Source organism: Phyllobates terribilis, unplaced genomic scaffold, assembly GCF_046119375.1.
Source record: "Phyllobates terribilis strain yellow unplaced genomic scaffold, ASM4611937v1 Scaffold_274__1_contigs__length_2534360, whole genome shotgun sequence".
NCBI classification, from domain to species: Eukaryota; Metazoa; Chordata; class Amphibia; order Anura; family Dendrobatidae; genus Phyllobates; species Phyllobates terribilis.
Genome location: NW_027363034.1, coordinates 1 through 16896, shown reverse-complemented (window position 1 = coordinate 16896; position 16896 = coordinate 1). Strand labels below are relative to the sequence as shown.

General features: G+C 45.2%; 12 non-coding genes across 12 annotated transcripts; all 12 read right to left on the bottom strand.

The window, feature by feature from the left end:
- Window positions 1-1108: 1108 nt before the first annotated feature.
- LOC141219500 (U2 spliceosomal RNA) lies at window positions 1109-1299 on the bottom strand. Its single transcript, XR_012287973.1, has one exon. It is a non-coding gene; the product is annotated as a U2 spliceosomal RNA (small nuclear RNA).
- A 1121-nt stretch (window positions 1300-2420) lies between these two features.
- Window positions 2421-2611, bottom strand: LOC141219489 (U2 spliceosomal RNA). The gene has a single exon (XR_012287962.1). It is a non-coding gene; the product is annotated as a U2 spliceosomal RNA (small nuclear RNA).
- A 1118-nt stretch (window positions 2612-3729) lies between these two features.
- On the bottom strand, window positions 3730-3920 carry LOC141219478 (U2 spliceosomal RNA). The gene has a single exon (XR_012287951.1). It is a non-coding gene; the product is annotated as a U2 spliceosomal RNA (small nuclear RNA).
- Window positions 3921-5040: 1120 nt separating this feature from the next.
- On the bottom strand, window positions 5041-5231 carry LOC141219467 (U2 spliceosomal RNA). Its single transcript, XR_012287940.1, has one exon. It is a non-coding gene; the product is annotated as a U2 spliceosomal RNA (small nuclear RNA).
- A 1122-nt stretch (window positions 5232-6353) lies between these two features.
- LOC141219456 (U2 spliceosomal RNA) lies at window positions 6354-6544 on the bottom strand. The gene has a single exon (XR_012287929.1). It is a non-coding gene; the product is annotated as a U2 spliceosomal RNA (small nuclear RNA).
- Window positions 6545-7662: 1118 nt separating this feature from the next.
- On the bottom strand, window positions 7663-7853 carry LOC141219445 (U2 spliceosomal RNA). Its single transcript, XR_012287918.1, has one exon. It is a non-coding gene; the product is annotated as a U2 spliceosomal RNA (small nuclear RNA).
- A 1121-nt stretch (window positions 7854-8974) lies between these two features.
- LOC141219434 (U2 spliceosomal RNA) lies at window positions 8975-9165 on the bottom strand. The gene has a single exon (XR_012287907.1). It is a non-coding gene; the product is annotated as a U2 spliceosomal RNA (small nuclear RNA).
- A 1121-nt stretch (window positions 9166-10286) lies between these two features.
- LOC141219566 (U2 spliceosomal RNA) lies at window positions 10287-10477 on the bottom strand. The gene has a single exon (XR_012288028.1). It is a non-coding gene; the product is annotated as a U2 spliceosomal RNA (small nuclear RNA).
- A 1116-nt stretch (window positions 10478-11593) lies between these two features.
- LOC141219554 (U2 spliceosomal RNA) lies at window positions 11594-11784 on the bottom strand. Its single transcript, XR_012288017.1, has one exon. It is a non-coding gene; the product is annotated as a U2 spliceosomal RNA (small nuclear RNA).
- Window positions 11785-12907: 1123 nt separating this feature from the next.
- LOC141219543 (U2 spliceosomal RNA) lies at window positions 12908-13098 on the bottom strand. Its single transcript, XR_012288006.1, has one exon. It is a non-coding gene; the product is annotated as a U2 spliceosomal RNA (small nuclear RNA).
- A 1120-nt stretch (window positions 13099-14218) lies between these two features.
- On the bottom strand, window positions 14219-14409 carry LOC141219531 (U2 spliceosomal RNA). The gene has a single exon (XR_012287995.1). It is a non-coding gene; the product is annotated as a U2 spliceosomal RNA (small nuclear RNA).
- Window positions 14410-15530: 1121 nt separating this feature from the next.
- On the bottom strand, window positions 15531-15721 carry LOC141219428 (U2 spliceosomal RNA). Its single transcript, XR_012287901.1, has one exon. It is a non-coding gene; the product is annotated as a U2 spliceosomal RNA (small nuclear RNA).
- Between the last annotated feature and the right edge of the window lie 1175 nt (window positions 15722-16896).

Here is a 16896-nt window from a genome sequence, read left to right as displayed (position 1 = left end):
TGGTTTCCGACTACGGTGCCACCCAAGGATTCTGAAAAGTCCATTTGTGGAGATGGCCACCTGGACTCCCGTTAAGAAGACATGCTGTCAACCTCTAGATCCCTCACATGCCTGCACTTTTCGGCTTGCTGCTGCTGCAATCCACGCGTTTTAGATCTGCATAACTCCACCTCTTTTAGCACAGTACCCTCAACCCCCGGCTGTTCCCACCCGCCTCAACACCGTTGGAAGGGAGGAGAACCAATTAAGGCGGGGGGGGGGTGGAACGAGCAGCTGTCTACCCTTAGCAGGAGGGTTGCTGATTAATTACCTCTCCTGCTGCTGATGCTGGCTGTCCAGCAGCAGACTGAAGGTGGCTGCTGCTGTGCGCAGGTATATAAAGGCTCAGAGCCTATTATGACACGCGCAGCCAGCGTTCCATTGCCACATTCCGTCTACTGCAGGCGGGATACCTGGATGGCTGAATGTCACTGAGAAGCTCACAGAGACCGCCATAAGCAACAGTTTAAAAGAATGCCACAGACTAATCAACCAAACTTTTTGGGTTGGTTTCTCTTTTATAGTCTGCAGGCATTAAATGAAAGAAGTCAGTGTTCCAGCAGAGGGAGACAACGTTTCAGAAAAGGCATTGTAGCAAACCAAAAAAGAAATTTTAAGCGCAGCAGAGTAACCAGCTCACATACCTGTTAGCTCAGGTGAGTTTAAAAGGCTGCTGTTGATAACAAGGGCATTTGCTAAATAGATGGTGTGTGTGCAACAATATACTGAAAGGTCAATTATATTGTGCAGCTTATCTCACCACCTGTAGTTATTTAGGTGAAAGCTCCAAAATGCTTGCCTAATATGTCTGTTTATCCAAAAGGAAGTATAGAGGGAGAGCTAGATAGATAGCATTGCATTACATTACATTACATGGCAATGCAATGCACAGTTGCTGAAGTTGAACCAAAATGAGCTTGTCATCTGGCTTCTGCAACTTTTAACATGAAAAATCCAATGAGGAGAAGAAAAGCAAAGCCAAAGAGTCCATCCCAAAATCCGACAAACAAGCAAAATGAACAAAAAGCATTGAATTCAATTCTTTCTGATTTTAGAAACTGCATTAAAGAAGGGGTGCACCGGTCCTGGAGATACTGCAATACCAGGTCAATGCGTGGAGTGGACAGAGCAAGCTCTTTTTCCATCTCCCTGTTCTAAAAATCCATTTAATATATGGTCCCCAGATAGGGGACGTATCAGATATTAAACTGATAAGAACAGATACTACACTTGATCTTAGCCAAAAGGCCGAGAAGCGATAACCAGAATTGGTTTCCGACTACGGTGCCACCCAAGGATTCTGAAAAGTCCATTTGTGGAGATGGCCACCTGGACTCCCGTTAAGAAGACATGCTGTCAACCTCTAGATCCCTCACATGCCTGCACTTTTCGGCTTGCTGCTGCTGCAATCCACGCGTTTTAGATCTGCATAACTCCACCTCTTTTAGCACAGTACCCTCAACCCCCGGCTGTTCCCACCCGCCTCAACTCCGTTGGAAGGGAGGAGAACCAATTAAGGCGGGGGGGGGGGTGGAACGAGCAGCTGTCTACCCTTAGCAGGAGGGTTGCTGATTAATTACCTCTCCTGCTGCTGCTGCTGCTGTCTGTCCAGCAGCAGACTGAAGGTGGCTGCTGCTGTGCGCAGGTATATAAAGGCTCAGAGCCTATTATGACACGCGCAGCCAGCGTTCCATTGCCACATTCCGTCTACTGCAGGCGGGATACCTGGATGGCTGAATGTCACTGAGAAGCTCACAGAGACCGCCATAAGCAACAGTTTAAAAGAATGCCACAGACTAATCAACCAAACTTTTTGGGTTGGTTTCTCTTTTATAGTCTGCAGGCATTAAATGAAAGAAGTCAGTGTTCCAGCAGAGGGAGACAACGTTTCAGAAAAGGCATTGTAGCAAACCAAAAAAGAAATTTTAAGCGCAGCAGAGTAACCAGCTCACATACCTGTTAGCTCAGGTGAGTTTAAAAGGCTGCTGTTGATAACAAGGGCATTTGCTAAATAGATGGTGTGTGTGCAACAATATACTGAAAGGTCAATTATATTGTGCAGCTTATCTCACCGCCTGTAGTTATTTAGGTGAAAGCTCCAAAATGCTTGCCTAATATGTCTGTTTATCCAAAAGGAAGTATAGAGGGAGAGCTAGATAGATAGCATTGCATTACATTACATTACATGGCAATGCAATGCACAGTTGCTGAAGTTGAACCAAAATGAGCTTGTCATCTGGCTTCTGCAACTTTTAACATGAAAAATCCAATGAGGAGAAGAAAAGCAAAGCCAAAGAGTCCATCCCAAAATCCGACAAACAAGCAAAATGAACAAAAAGCATTGAATTCAATTCTTTCTGATTTTAGAAACTGCATTAAAGAAGGGGTGCACCGGTCCTGGAGATACTGCAATACCAGGTCAATGCGTGGAGTGGACAGAGCAAGCTCTTTTTCCATCTCCCTGTTCTAAAAATCCATTTAATATATGGTCCCCAGATAGGGGACGTATCAGATATTAAACTGATAAGAACAGATACTACACTTGATCTTAGCCAAAAGGCCGAGAAGCGATAACCAGAATTGGTTTCCGACTACGGTGCCACCCAAGGATTCTGAAAAGTCCATTTGTGGAGATGGCCACCTGGACTCCCGTTAAGAAGACATGCTGTCAACCTCTAGATCCCTCACATGCCTGCACTTTTCGGCTTGCTGCTGCTGCAATCCACGCGTTTTAGATCTGCATAACTCCACCTCTTTTAGCACAGTACCCTCAACCCCCGGCTGTTCCCACCCGCCTCAACACCGTTGGAAGGGAGGAGAACCAATTAAGGCGGGGGGGGTGGAACGAGCAGCTGTCTACCCTTAGCAGGAGGGTTGCTGATTAATTACCTCTCCTGCTGCTGCTGCTGCTGGCTGTCCAGCAGCAGACTGAAGGTGGCTGCTGCTGTGCGCAGGTATATAAAGGCTCAGAGCCTATTATGACACGCGCAGCCAGCGTTCCATTGCCACATTCCGTCTACTGCAGGCGGGATACCTGGATGGCTGAATGTCACTGAGAAGCTCACAGAGACCGCCATAAGCAACAGTTTAAAAGAATGCCACAGACTAATCAACCAAACTTTTTGGGTTGGTTTCTCTTTTATAGTCTGCAGGCATTAAATGAAAGAAGTCAGTGTTCCAGCAGAGGGAGACAACGTTTCAGAAAAGGCATTGTAGCAAACCAAAAAAGAAATTTTAAGCGCAGCAGAGTAACCAGCTCACATACCTGTTAGCTCAGGTGAGTTTAAAAGGCTGCTGTTGATAACAAGGGCATTTGCTAAATAGATGGTGTGTGTGCAACAATATACTGAAAGGTCAATTATATTGTGCAGCTTATCTCACCACCTGTAGTTATTTAGGTGAAAGCTCCAAAATGCTTGCCTAATATGTCTGTTTATCCAAAAGGAAGTATAGAGGGAGAGCTAGATAGATAGCATTGCATTACATTACATTACATGGCAATGCAATGCACAGTTGCTGAAGTTGAACCAAAATGAGCTTGTCATCTGGCTTCTGCAACTTTTAACATGAAAAATCCAATGAGGAGAAGAAAAGCAAAGCCAAAGAGTCCATCCCAAAATCCGACAAACAAGCAAAATGAACAAAAAGCATTGAATTCAATTCTTTCTGATTTTAGAAACTGCATTAAAGAAGGGGTGCACCGGTCCTGGAGATACTGCAATACCAGGTCAATGCGTGGAGTGGACAGAGCAAGCTCTTTTTCCATCTCCCTGTTCTAAAAATCCATTTAATATATGGTCCCCAGATAGGGGACGTATCAGATATTAAACTGATAAGAACAGATACTACACTTGATCTTAGCCAAAAGGCCGAGAAGCGATAACCAGAATTGGTTTCCGACTACGGTGCCACCCAAGGATTCTGAAAAGTCCATTTGTGGAGATGGCCACCTGGACTCCCGTTAAGAAGACATGCTGTCAACCTCTAGATCCCTCACATGCCTGCACTTTTCGGCTTGCTGCTGCTGCAATCCACGCATTTTAGATCTGCATAACTCCACCTCTTTTAGCACAGTACCCTCAACCCCCGGCTGTTCCCACCCGCCTCAACACCGTTGGAAGGGAGGAGAACCAATTAAGGCGGGGGGGGGGTGGAACGAGCAGCTGTCTACCCTTAGCAGGAGGGTTGCTGATTAATTACCTCTCCTGCTGCTGCTGCTGCTGGCTGTCCAGCAGCAGACTGAAGGTGGCTGCTGCTGTGCGCAGGTATATAAAGGCTCAGAGCCTATTATGACACGCGCAGCCAGCGTTCCATTGCCACATTCCGTCTACTGCAGGCGGGATACCTGGATGGCTGAATGTCACTGAGAAGCTCACAGAGACCGCCATAAGCAACAGTTTAAAAGAATGCCACAGACTAATCAACCAAACTTTTTGGGTTGGTTTCTCTTTTATAGTCTGCAGGCATTAAATGAAAGAAGTCAGTGTTCCAGCAGAGGGAGACAACGTTTCAGAAAAGGCATTGTAGCAAACCAAAAAAGAAATTTTAAGCGCAGCAGAGTAACCAGCTCACATACCTGTTAGCTCAGGTGAGTTTAAAAGGCTGCTGTTGATAACAAGGGCATTTGCTAAATAGATGGTGTGTGTGCAACAATATACTGAAAGGTCAATTATATTGTGCAGCTTATCTCACCACCTGTAGTTATTTAGGTGAAAGCTCCAAAATGCTTGCCTAATATGTCTGTTTATCCAAAAGGAAGTATAGAGGGAGAGCTAGATAGATAGCATTGCATTACATTACATTACATGGCAATGCAATGCACAGTTGCTGAAGTTGAACCAAAATGAGCTTGTCATCTGGCTTCTGCAACTTTTAACATGAAAAATCCAATGAGGAGAAGAAAAGCAAAGCCAAAGAGTCCATCCCAAAATCCGACAAACAAGCAAAATGAACAAAAAGCATTGAATTCAATTCTTTCTGATTTTAGAAACTGCATTAAAGAAGGGGTGCACCGGTCCTGGAGATACTGCAATACCAGGTCAATGCGTGGAGTGGACAGAGCAAGCTCTTTTTCCATCTCCCTGTTCTAAAAATCCATTTAATATATGGTCCCCAGATAGGGGACGTATCAGATATTAAACTGATAAGAACAGATACTACACTTGATCTTAGCCAAAAGGCCGAGAAGCGATAACCAGAATTGGTTTCCGACTACGGTGCCACCCAAGGATTCTGAAAAGTCCATTTGTGGAGATGGCCACCTGGACTCCCGTTAAGAAGACATGCTGTCAACCTCTAGATCCCTCACATGCCTGCACTTTTCGGCTTGCTGCTGCTGCAATCCACGCGTTTTAGATCTGCATAACTCCACCTCTTTTAGCACAGTACCCTCAACCCCCGGCTGTTCCCACCCGCCTCAACACCGTTGGAAGGGAGGAGAACCAATTAAGGCGGGGGGGGGGGGTGGAACGAGCAGCTGTCTACCCTTAGCAGGAGGGTTGCTGATTAATTACCTCTCCTGCTGCTGCTGCTGCTGGCTGTCCAGCAGCAGACTGAAGGTGGCTGCTGCTGTGCGCAGGTATATAAAGGCTCAGAGCCTATTATGACACGCGCAGCCAGCGTTCCATTGCCACATTCCGTCTACTGCAGGCGGGATACCTGGATGGCTGAATGTCACTGAGAAGCTCACAGAGACCGCCATAAGCAACAGTTTAAAAGAATGCCACAGACTAATCAACCAAACTTTTTGGGTTGGTTTCTCTTTTATAGTCTGCAGGCATTAAATGAAAGAAGTCAGTGTTCCAGCAGAGGGAGACAACGTTTCAGAAAAGGCATTGTAGCAAACCAAAAAAGAAATTTTAAGCGCAGCAGAGTAACCAGCTCACATACCTGTTAGCTCAGGTGAGTTTAAAAGGCTGCTGTTGATAACAAGGGCATTTGCTAAATAGATGGTGTGTGTGCAACAATATACTGAAAGGTCAATTATATTGTGCAGCTTATCTCACCACCTGTAGTTATTTAGGTGAAAGCTCCAAAATGCTTGCCTAATATGTCTGTTTATCCAAAAGGAAGTATAGAGGGAGAGCTAGATAGATAGCATTGCATTACATTACATTACATGGCAATGCAATGCACAGTTGCTGAAGTTGAACCAAAATGAGCTTGTCATCTGGCTTCTGCAACTTTTAACATGAAAAATCCAATGAGGAGAAGAAAAGCAAAGCCAAAGAGTCCATCCCAAAATCCGACAAACAAGCAAAATGAACAAAAAGCATTGAATTCAATTCTTTCTGATTTTAGAAACTGCATTAAAGAAGGGGTGCACCGGTCCTGGAGATACTGCAATACCAGGTCAATGCGTGGAGTGGACAGAGCAAGCTCTTTTTCCATCTCCCTGTTCTAAAAATCCATTTAATATATGGTCCCCAGATAGGGGACGTATCAGATATTAAACTGATAAGAACAGATACTACACTTGATCTTAGCCAAAAGGCCGAGAAGCGATAACCAGAATTGGTTTCCGACTACGGTGCCACCCAAGGATTCTGAAAAGTCCATTTGTGGAGATGGCCACCTGGACTCCCGTTAAGAAGACATGCTGTCAACCTCTAGATCCCTCACATGCCTGCACTTTTCGGCTTGCTGCTGCTGCAATCCACGCGTTTTAGATCTGCATAACTCCACCTCTTTTAGCACAGTACCCTCAACCCCCGGCTGTTCCCACCCGCCTCAACACCGTTGGAAGGGAGGAGAACCAATTAAGGCGGGGGGGGTGGAACGAGCAGCTGTCTACCCTTAGCAGGAGGGTTGCTGATTAATTACCTCTCCTGCTGCTGCTGCTGCTGGCTGTCCAGCAGCAGACTGAAGGTGGCTGCTGCTGTGCGCAGGTATATAAAGGCTCAGAGCCTATTATGACACGCGCAGCCAGCGTTCCATTGCCACATTCCGTCTACTGCAGGCGGGATACCTGGATGGCTGAATGTCACTGAGAAGCTCACAGAGACCGCCATAAGCAACAGTTTAAAAGAATGCCACAGACTAATCAACCAAACTTTTTGGGTTGGTTTCTCTTTTATAGTCTGCAGGCATTAAATGAAAGAAGTCAGTGTTCCAGCAGAGGGAGACAACGTTTCAGAAAAGGCATTGTAGCAAACCAAAAAAGAAATTTTAAGCGCAGCAGAGTAACCAGCTCACATACCTGTTAGCTCAGGTGAGTTTAAAAGGCTGCTGTTGATAACAAGGGCATTTGCTAAATAGATGGTGTGTGTGCAACAATATACTGAAAGGTCAATTATATTGTGCAGCTTATCTCACCACCTGTAGTTATTTAGGTGAAAGCTCCAAAATGCTTGCCTAATATGTCTGTTTATCCAAAAGGAAGTATAGAGGGAGAGCTAGATAGATAGCATTGCATTACATTACATTACATGGCAATGCAATGCACAGTTGCTGAAGTTGAACCAAAATGAGCTTGTCATCTGGCTTCTGCAACTTTTAACATGAAAAATCCAATGAGGAGAAGAAAAGCAAAGCCAAAGAGTCCATCCCAAAATCCGACAAACAAGCAAAATGAACAAAAAGCATTGAATTCAATTCTTTCTGATTTTAGAAACTGCATTAAAGAAGGGGTGCACCGGTCCTGGAGATACTGCAATACCAGGTCAATGCGTGGAGTGGACAGAGCAAGCTCTTTTTCCATCTCCCTGTTCTAAAAATCCATTTAATATATGGTCCCCAGATAGGGGACGTATCAGATATTAAACTGATAAGAACAGATACTACACTTGATCTTAGCCAAAAGGCCGAGAAGCGATAACCAGAATTGGTTTCCGACTACGGTGCCACCCAAGGATTCTGAAAAGTCCATTTGTGGAGATGGCCACCTGGACTCCCGTTAAGAAGACATGCTGTCAACCTCTAGATCCCTCACATGCCTGCACTTTTCGGCTTGCTGCTGCTGCAATCCACGCATTTTAGATCTGCATAACTCCACCTCTTTTAGCACAGTACCCTCAACCCCCGGCTGTTCCCACCCGCCTCAACACCGTTGGAAGGGAGGAGAACCAATTAAGGCGGGGGGGGGGGTGGAACGAGCAGCTGTCTACCCTTAGCAGGAGGGTTGCTGATTAATTACCTCTCCTGCTGCTGCTGCTGCTGGCTGTCCAGCAGCAGACTGAAGGTGGCTGCTGCTGTGCGCAGGTATATAAAGGCTCAGAGCCTATTATGACACGCGCAGCCAGCGTTCCATTGCCACATTCCGTCTACTGCAGGCGGGATACCTGGATGGCTGAATGTCACTGAGAAGCTCACAGAGACCGCCATAAGCAACAGTTTAAAAGAATGCCACAGACTAATCAACCAAACTTTTTGGGTTGGTTTCTCTTTTATAGTCTGCAGGCATTAAATGAAAGAAGTCAGTGTTCCAGCAGAGGGAGACAACGTTTCAGAAAAGGCATTGTAGCAAACCAAAAAAGAAATTTTAAGCGCAGCAGAGTAACCAGCTCACATACCTGTTAGCTCAGGTGAGTTTAAAAGGCTGCTGTTGATAACAAGGGCATTTGCTAAATAGATGGTGTGTGTGCAACAATATACTGAAAGGTCAATTATATTGTGCAGCTTATCTCACCACCTGTAGTTATTTAGGTGAAAGCTCCAAAATGCTTGCCTAATATGTCTGTTTATCCAAAAGGAAGTATAGAGGGAGAGCTAGATAGATAGCATTGCATTACATTACATTACATGGCAATGCAATGCACAGTTGCTGAAGTTGAACCAAAATGAGCTTGTCATCTGGCTTCTGCAACTTTTAACATGAAAAATCCAATGAGGAGAAGAAAAGCAAAGCCAAAGAGTCCATCCCAAAATCCGACAAACAAGCAAAATGAACAAAAAGCATTGAATTCAATTCTTTCTGATTTTAGAAACTGCATTAAAGAAGGGGTGCACCGGTCCTGGAGATACTGCAATACCAGGTCAATGCGTGGAGTGGACAGAGCAAGCTCTTTTTCCATCTCCCTGTTCTAAAAATCCATTTAATATATGGTCCCCAGATAGGGGACGTATCAGATATTAAACTGATAAGAACAGATACTACACTTGATCTTAGCCAAAAGGCCGAGAAGCGATAACCAGAATTGGTTTCCGACTACGGTGCCACCCAAGGATTCTGAAAAGTCCATTTGTGGAGATGGCCACCTGGACTCCCGTTAAGAAGACATGCTGTCAACCTCTAGATCCCTCACATGCCTGCACTTTTCGGCTTGCTGCTGCTGCAATCCACGCATTTTAGATCTGCATAACTCCACCTCTTTTAGCACAGTACCCTCAACCCCCGGCTGTTCCCACCCGCCTCAACACCGTTGGAAGGGAGGAGAACCAATTAAGGCGGGGGGGGGGGGTGGAACGAGCAGCTGTCTACCCTTAGCAGGAGGGTTGCTGATTAATTACCTCTCCTGCTGCTGCTGCTGCTGGCTGTCCAGCAGCAGACTGAAGGTGGCTGCTGCTGTGCGCAGGTATATAAAGGCTCAGAGCCTATTATGACACGCGCAGCCAGCGTTCCATTGCCACATTCCGTCTACTGCAGGCGGGATACCTGGATGGCTGAATGTCACTGAGAAGCTCACAGAGACCGCCATAAGCAACAGTTTAAAAGAATGCCACAGACTAATCAACCAAACTTTTTGGGTTGGTTTCTCTTTTATAGTCTGCAGGCATTAAATGAAAGAAGTCAGTGTTCCAGCAGAGGGAGACAACGTTTCAGAAAAGGCATTGTAGCAAACCAAAAAAGAAATTTTAAGCGCAGCAGAGTAACCAGCTCACATACCTGTTAGCTCAGGTGAGTTTAAAAGGCTGCTGTTGATAACAAGGGCATTTGCTAAATAGATGGTGTGTGTGCAACAATATACTGAAAGGTCAATTATATTGTGCAGCTTATCTCACCACCTGTAGTTATTTAGGTGAAAGCTCCAAAATGCTTGCCTAATATGTCTGTTTATCCAAAAGGAAGTATAGAGGAGAGCTAGATAGATAGCATTGCATTACATTACATTACATGGCAATGCAATGCACAGTTGCTGAAGTTGAACCAAAATGAGCTTGTCATCTGGCTTCTGCAACTTTTAACATGAAAAATCCAATGAGGAGAAGAAAAGCAAAGCCAAAGAGTCCATCCCAAAATCCGACAAACAAGCAAAATGAACAAAAAGCATTGAATTCAATTCTTTCTGATTTTAGAAACTGCATTAAAGAAGGGGTGCACCGGTCCTGGAGATACTGCAATACCAGGTCAATGCGTGGAGTGGACAGAGCAAGCTCTTTTTCCATCTCCCTGTTCTAAAAATCCATTTAATATATGGTCCCCAGATAGGGGACGTATCAGATATTAAACTGATAAGAACAGATACTACACTTGATCTTAGCCAAAAGGCCGAGAAGCGATAACCAGAATTGGTTTCCGACTACGGTGCCACCCAAGGATTCTGAAAAGTCCATTTGTGGAGATGGCCACTGGACTCCCGTTAAGAAGACATGCTGTCAACCTCTAGATCCCTCACATGCCTGCACTTTTCGGCTTGCTGCTGCTGCAATCCACGCGTTTAGATCTGCATAACTCCACCTCTTTTAGCACAGTACCCTCAACCCCGGCTGTTCCCACCCGCCTCAACACCGTTGGAAGGGAGGAGAACCAATTAAGGCGGGGGGGGTGGAACGAGCAGCTGTCTACCCTTAGCAGGAGGGTTGCTGATTAATTACCTCTCCTGCTGCTGCTGCTGCTGGCTGTCCAGCAGCAGACTGAAGGTGGCTGCTGCTGTGCGCAGGTATATAAAGGCTCAGAGCCTATTATGACACGCGCAGCCAGCGTTCCATTGCCACATTCCGTCTACTGCAGGCGGGATACCTGGATGGCTGAATGTCACTGAGAAGCTCACAGAGACCGCCATAAGCAACAGTTTAAAAGAATGCCACAGACTAATCAACCAAACTTTTTGGGTTGGTTTCTCTTTTATAGTCTGCAGGCATTAAATGAAAGAAGTCAGTGTTCCAGCAGAGGGAGACAACGTTTCAGAAAAGGCATTGTAGCAAACCAAAAAAGAAATTTTAAGCGCAGCAGAGTAACCAGCTCACATACCTGTTAGCTCAGGTGAGTTTAAAAGGCTGCTGTTGATAACAAGGGCATTTGCTAAATAGATGGTGTGTGTGCAACAATATACTGAAAGGTCAATTATATTGTGCAGCTTATCTCACCACCTGTAGTTATTTAGGTGAAAGCTCCAAAATGCTTGCCTAATATGTCTGTTTATCCAAAAGGAAGTATAGAGGGGAGAGCTAGATAGATAGCATTGCATTACATTACATTACATGGCAATGCAATGCACAGTTGCTGAAGTTGAACCAAAATGAGCTTGTCATCTGGCTTCTGCAACTTTTAACATGAAAAATCCAATGAGGAGAAGAAAAGCAAAGCCAAAGAGTCCATCCCAAAATCCGACAAACAAGCAAAATGAACAAAAAGCATTGAATTCAATTCTTTCTGATTTTAGAAACTGCATTAAAGAAGGGGTGCACCGGTCCTGGAGATACTGCAATACCAGGTCAATGCGTGGAGTGGACAGAGCAAGCTCTTTTTCCATCTCCCTGTTCTAAAAATCCATTTAATATATGGTCCCCAGATAGGGGACGTATCAGATATTAAACTGATAAGAACAGATACTACACTTGATCTTAGCCAAAAGGCCGAGAAGCGATAACCAGAATTGGTTTCCGACTACGGTGCCACCCAAGGATTCTGAAAAGTCCATTTGTGGAGATGGCCACCTGGACTCCCGTTAAGAAGACATGCTGTCAACCTCTAGATCCCTCACATGCCTGCACTTTTCGGCTTGCTGCCTGCTGCTGCAATCCACGCGTTTTAGATCTGCATAACTCCACCTCTTTTAGCACAGTACCCTCAACCCCCGGGCTGTTCCCACCCGCCTCAACACCGTTGGAAGGGAGGAGAACCAATTAAGGCGGGGGGGGGTGGAACGAGCAGCTGTCTACCCTTAGCAGGAGGGTTGCTGATTAATTACCTCTCCTGCTGCTGCTGCTGCTGGCTGTCCAGCAGCAGACTGAAGGTGGCTGCTGCTGTGCGCAGGTATATAAAGGCTCAGAGCCTATTATGACACGCGCAGCCAGCGTTCCATTGCCACATTCCGTCTACTGCAGGCGGGATACCTGGATGGCTGAATGTCACTGAGAAGCTCACAGAGACCGCCATAAGCAACAGTTTAAAAGAATGCCACAGACTAATCAACCAAACTTTTTGGGTTGGTTTCTCTTTTATAGTCTGCAGGCATTAAATGAAAGAAGTCAGTGTTCCAGCAGAGGGAGACAACGTTTCAGAAAAGGCATTGTAGCAAACCAAAAAAGAAATTTTAAGCGCAGCAGAGTAACCAGCTCACATACCTGTTAGCTCAGGTGAGTTTAAAAGGCTGCTGTTGATAACAAGGGCATTTGCTAAATAGATGGTGTGTGTGCAACAATATACTGAAAGGTCAATTATATTGTGCAGCTTATCTCACCACCTGTAGTTATTTAGGTGAAAGCTCCAAAATGCTTGCCTAATATGTCTGTTTATCCAAAAGGAAGTATAGAGGGAGAGCTAGATAGATAGCATTGCATTACATTACATTACATGGCAATGCAATGCACAGTTGCTGAAGTTGAACCAAAATGAGCTTGTCATCTGGCTTCTGCAACTTTTAACATGAAAAATCCAATGAGGAGAAGAAAAGCAAAGCCAAAGAGTCCATCCCAAAATCCGACAAACAAGCAAATGAACAAAAAGCATTGAATTCAATTCTTTCTGATTTTAGAAACTGCATTAAAGAAGGGGTGCACCGGTCCTGGAGATACTGCAATACCAGGTCAATGCGTGGAGTGGACAGAGCAAGCTCTTTTTCCATCTCCCTGTTCTAAAAATCCATTTAATATATGGTCCCCAGATAGGGGACGTATCAGATATTAAACTGATAAGAACAGATACTACACTTGATCTTAGCCAAAAGGCCGAGAAGCGATAACCAGAATTGGTTTCCGACTACGGTGCCACCCAAGGATTCTGAAAAGTCCATTTGTGGAGATGGCCACCTGGACTCCCGTTAAGAAGACATGCTGTCAACCTCTAGATCCCTCACATGCCTGCACTTTTCGGCTTGCTGCTGCTGCAATCCACGCGTTTTAGATCTGCATAACTCCACCTCTTTTAGCACAGTACCCTCAACCCCCGGCTGTTCCCACCCGCCTCAACACCGTTGGAAGGGAGGAGAACCAATTAAGGCGGGGGGGGGGGTGGAACGAGCAGCTGTCTACCCTTAGCAGGAGGGTTGCTGATTAATTACCTCTCCTGCTGCTGCTGCTGCTGGCTGTCCAGCAGCAGACTGAAGGTGGCTGCTGCTGTGCGCAGGTATATAAAGGCTCAGAGCCTATTATGACACGCGCAGCCAGCGTTCCATTGCCACATTCCTCTACTGCAGGCGGGATACCTGGATGGCTGAATGTCACTGAGAAGCTCACAGAGACCGCCATAAGCAACAGTTTAAAAGAATGCCACAGACTAATCAACCAAACTTTTTGGGTTGGTTTCTCTTTTATAGTCTGCAGGCATTAAATGAAAGAAGTCAGTGTTCCAGCAGAGGGAGACAACGTTTCAGAAAAGGCATTGTAGCAAACCAAAAAAGAAATTTTAAGCGCAGCAGAGTAACCAGCTCACATACCTGTTAGCTCAGGTGAGTTTAAAAGGCTGCTGTTGATAACAAGGGCATTTGCTAAATAGATGGTGTGTGTGCAACAATATACTGAAAGGTCAATTATATTGTGCAGCTTATCTCACCACCTGTAGTTATTTAGGTGAAAGCTCCAAAATGCTTGCCTAATATGTCTGTTTATCCAAAAGGAAGTATAGAGGGAGAGCTAGATAGATAGCATTGCATTACATTACATTACATGGCAATGCAATGCACAGTTGCTGAAGTTGAACCAAAATGAGCTTGTCATCTGGCTTCTGCAACTTTTAACATGAAAAATCCAATGAGGAGAAGAAAAGCAAAGCCAAAGAGTCCATCCCAAAATCCGACAAACAAGCAAAATGAACAAAAAGCATTGAATTCAATTCTTTCTGATTTTAGAAACTGCATTAAAGAAGGGGTGCACCGGTCCTGGAGATACTGCAATACCAGGTCAATGCGTGGAGTGGACAGAGCAAGCTCTTTTTCCATCTCCCTGTTCTAAAAATCCATTTAATATATGGTCCCCAGATAGGGGACGTATCAGATATTAAACTGATAAGAACAGATACTACACTTGATCTTAGCCAAAAGGCCGAGAAGCGATAACCAGAATTGGTTTCCGACTACGGTGCCACCCAAGGATTCTGAAAAGTCCATTTGTGGAGATGGCCACCTGGACTCCCGTTAAGAAGACATGCTGTCAACCTCTAGATCCCTCACATGCCTGCACTTTTCGGCTTGCTGCTGCTGCAATCCACGCGTTTTAGATCTGCATAACTCCACCTCTTTTAGCACAGTACCCTCAACCCCCGGCTGTTCCCACCCGCCTCAACACCGTTGGAAGGGAGGAGAACCAATTAAGGCGGGGGGGGGGGTGGAACGAGCAGCTGTCTACCCTTAGCAGGAGGGTTGCTGATTAATTACCTCTCCTGCTGCTGCTGCTGCTGGCTGTCCAGCAGCAGACTGAAGGTGGCTGCTGCTGTGCGCAGGTATATAAAGGCTCAGAGCCTATTATGACACGCGCAGCCAGCGTTCCATTGCCACATTCCGTCTACTGCAGGCGGGATACCTGGATGGCTGAATGTCACTGAGAAGCTCACAGAGACCGCCATAAGCAACAGTTTAAAAGAATGCCACAGACTAATCAACCAAACTTTTTGGGTTGGTTTCTCTTTTATAGTCTGCAGGCATTAAATGAAAGAAGTCAGTGTTCCAGCAGAGGGAGACAACGTTTCAGAAAAGGCATTGTAGCAAACCAAAAAAGAAATTTTAAGCGCAGCAGAGTAACCAGCTCACATACCTGTTAGCTCAGGTGAGTTTAAAAGGCTGCTGTTGATAACAAGGGCATTTGCTAAATAGATGGTGTGTGTGCAACAATATACTGAAAGGTCAATTATATTGTGCAGCTTATCTCACCACCTGTAGTTATTTAGGTGAAAGCTCCAAAATGCTTGCCTAATATGTCTGTTTATCCAAAAGGAAGTATAGAGGGAGAGCTAGATAGATAGCATTGCATTACATTACATTACATGGCAATGCAATGCACAGTTGCTGAAGTTGAACCAAAATGAGCTTGTCATCTGGCTTCTGCAACTTTTAACATGAAAAATCCAATGAGGAGAAGAAAAGCAAAGCCAAAGAGTCCATCCCAAAATCCGACAAACAAGCAAAATGAACAAAAAGCATTGAATTCAATTCTTTCTGATTTTAGAAACTGCATTAAAGAAGGGGTGCACCGGTCCTGGAGATACTGCAATACCAGGTCAATGCGTGGAGTGGACAGAGCAAGCTCTTTTTCCATCTCCCTGTTCTAAAAATCCATTTAATATATGGTCCCCAGATAGGGGACGTATCAGATATTAAACTGATAAGAACAGATACTACACTTGATCTTAGCCAAAAGGCCGAGAAGCGATAACCAGAATTGGTTTCCGACTACGGTGCCACCCAAGGATTCTGAAAAGTCCATTTGTGGAGATGGCCACCTGGACTCCCGTTAAGAAGACATGCTGTCAACCTCTAGATCCCTCACATGCCTGCACTTTTCGGCTTGCTGCTGCTGCAATCCACGCGTTTTAGATCTGCATAACTCCACCTCTTTTAGCACAGTACCCTCAACCCCCGGCTGTTCCCACCCGCCTCAACACCGTTGGAAGGGAGGAGAACCAATTAAGGCGGGGGGGGGGGTGGAACGAGCAGCTGTCTACCCTTAGCAGGAGGGTTGCTGATTAATTACCTCTCCTGCTGCTGCTGCTGCTGGCTGTCCAGCAGCAGACTGAAGGTGGCTGCTGCTGTGCGCAGGTATATAAAGGCTCAGAGCCTATTATGACACGCGCAGCCAGCGTTCCATTGCCACATTCCGTCTACTGCAGGCGGGATACCTGGATGGCTGAATGTCACTGAGAAGCTCACAGAGACCGCCATAAGCAACAGTTTAAAAGAATGCCACAGACTAATCAACCAAACTTTTTGGGTTGGTTTCTCTTTTATAGTCTGCAGGCATTAAATGAAAGAAGTCAGTGTTCCAGCAGAGGGAGACAACGTTTCAGAAAAGGCATTGTAGCAAACCAAAAAAGAAATTTTAAGCGCAGCAGAGTAACCAGCTCACATACCTGTTAGCTCAGGTGAGTTTAAAAGGCTGCTGTTGATAACAAGGGCATTTGCTAAATAGATGGTGTGTGTGCAACAATATACTGAAAGGTCAATTATATTGTGCAGCTTATCTCACCACCTGTAGTTATTTAGGTGAAAGCTCCAAAATGCTTGCCTAATATGTCTGTTTATCCAAAAGGAAGTATAGAGGGAGAGCTAGATAGATAGCATTGCATTACATTACATTACATGGCAATGCAATGCACAGTTGCTGAAGTTGAACCAAAATGAGCTTGTCATCTGGCTTCTGCAACTTTTAACATGAAAAATCCAATGAGGAGAAGAAAAGCAAAGCCAAAGAGTCCATCCCAAAATCCGACAAACAAGCAAAATGAACAAAAAGCATTGAATTCAATTCTTTCTGATTTTAGAAACTGCATTAAAGAAGGGGTGCACCGGTCCTGGAGATACTGCAATACCAGGTCAATGCGTGGAGTGG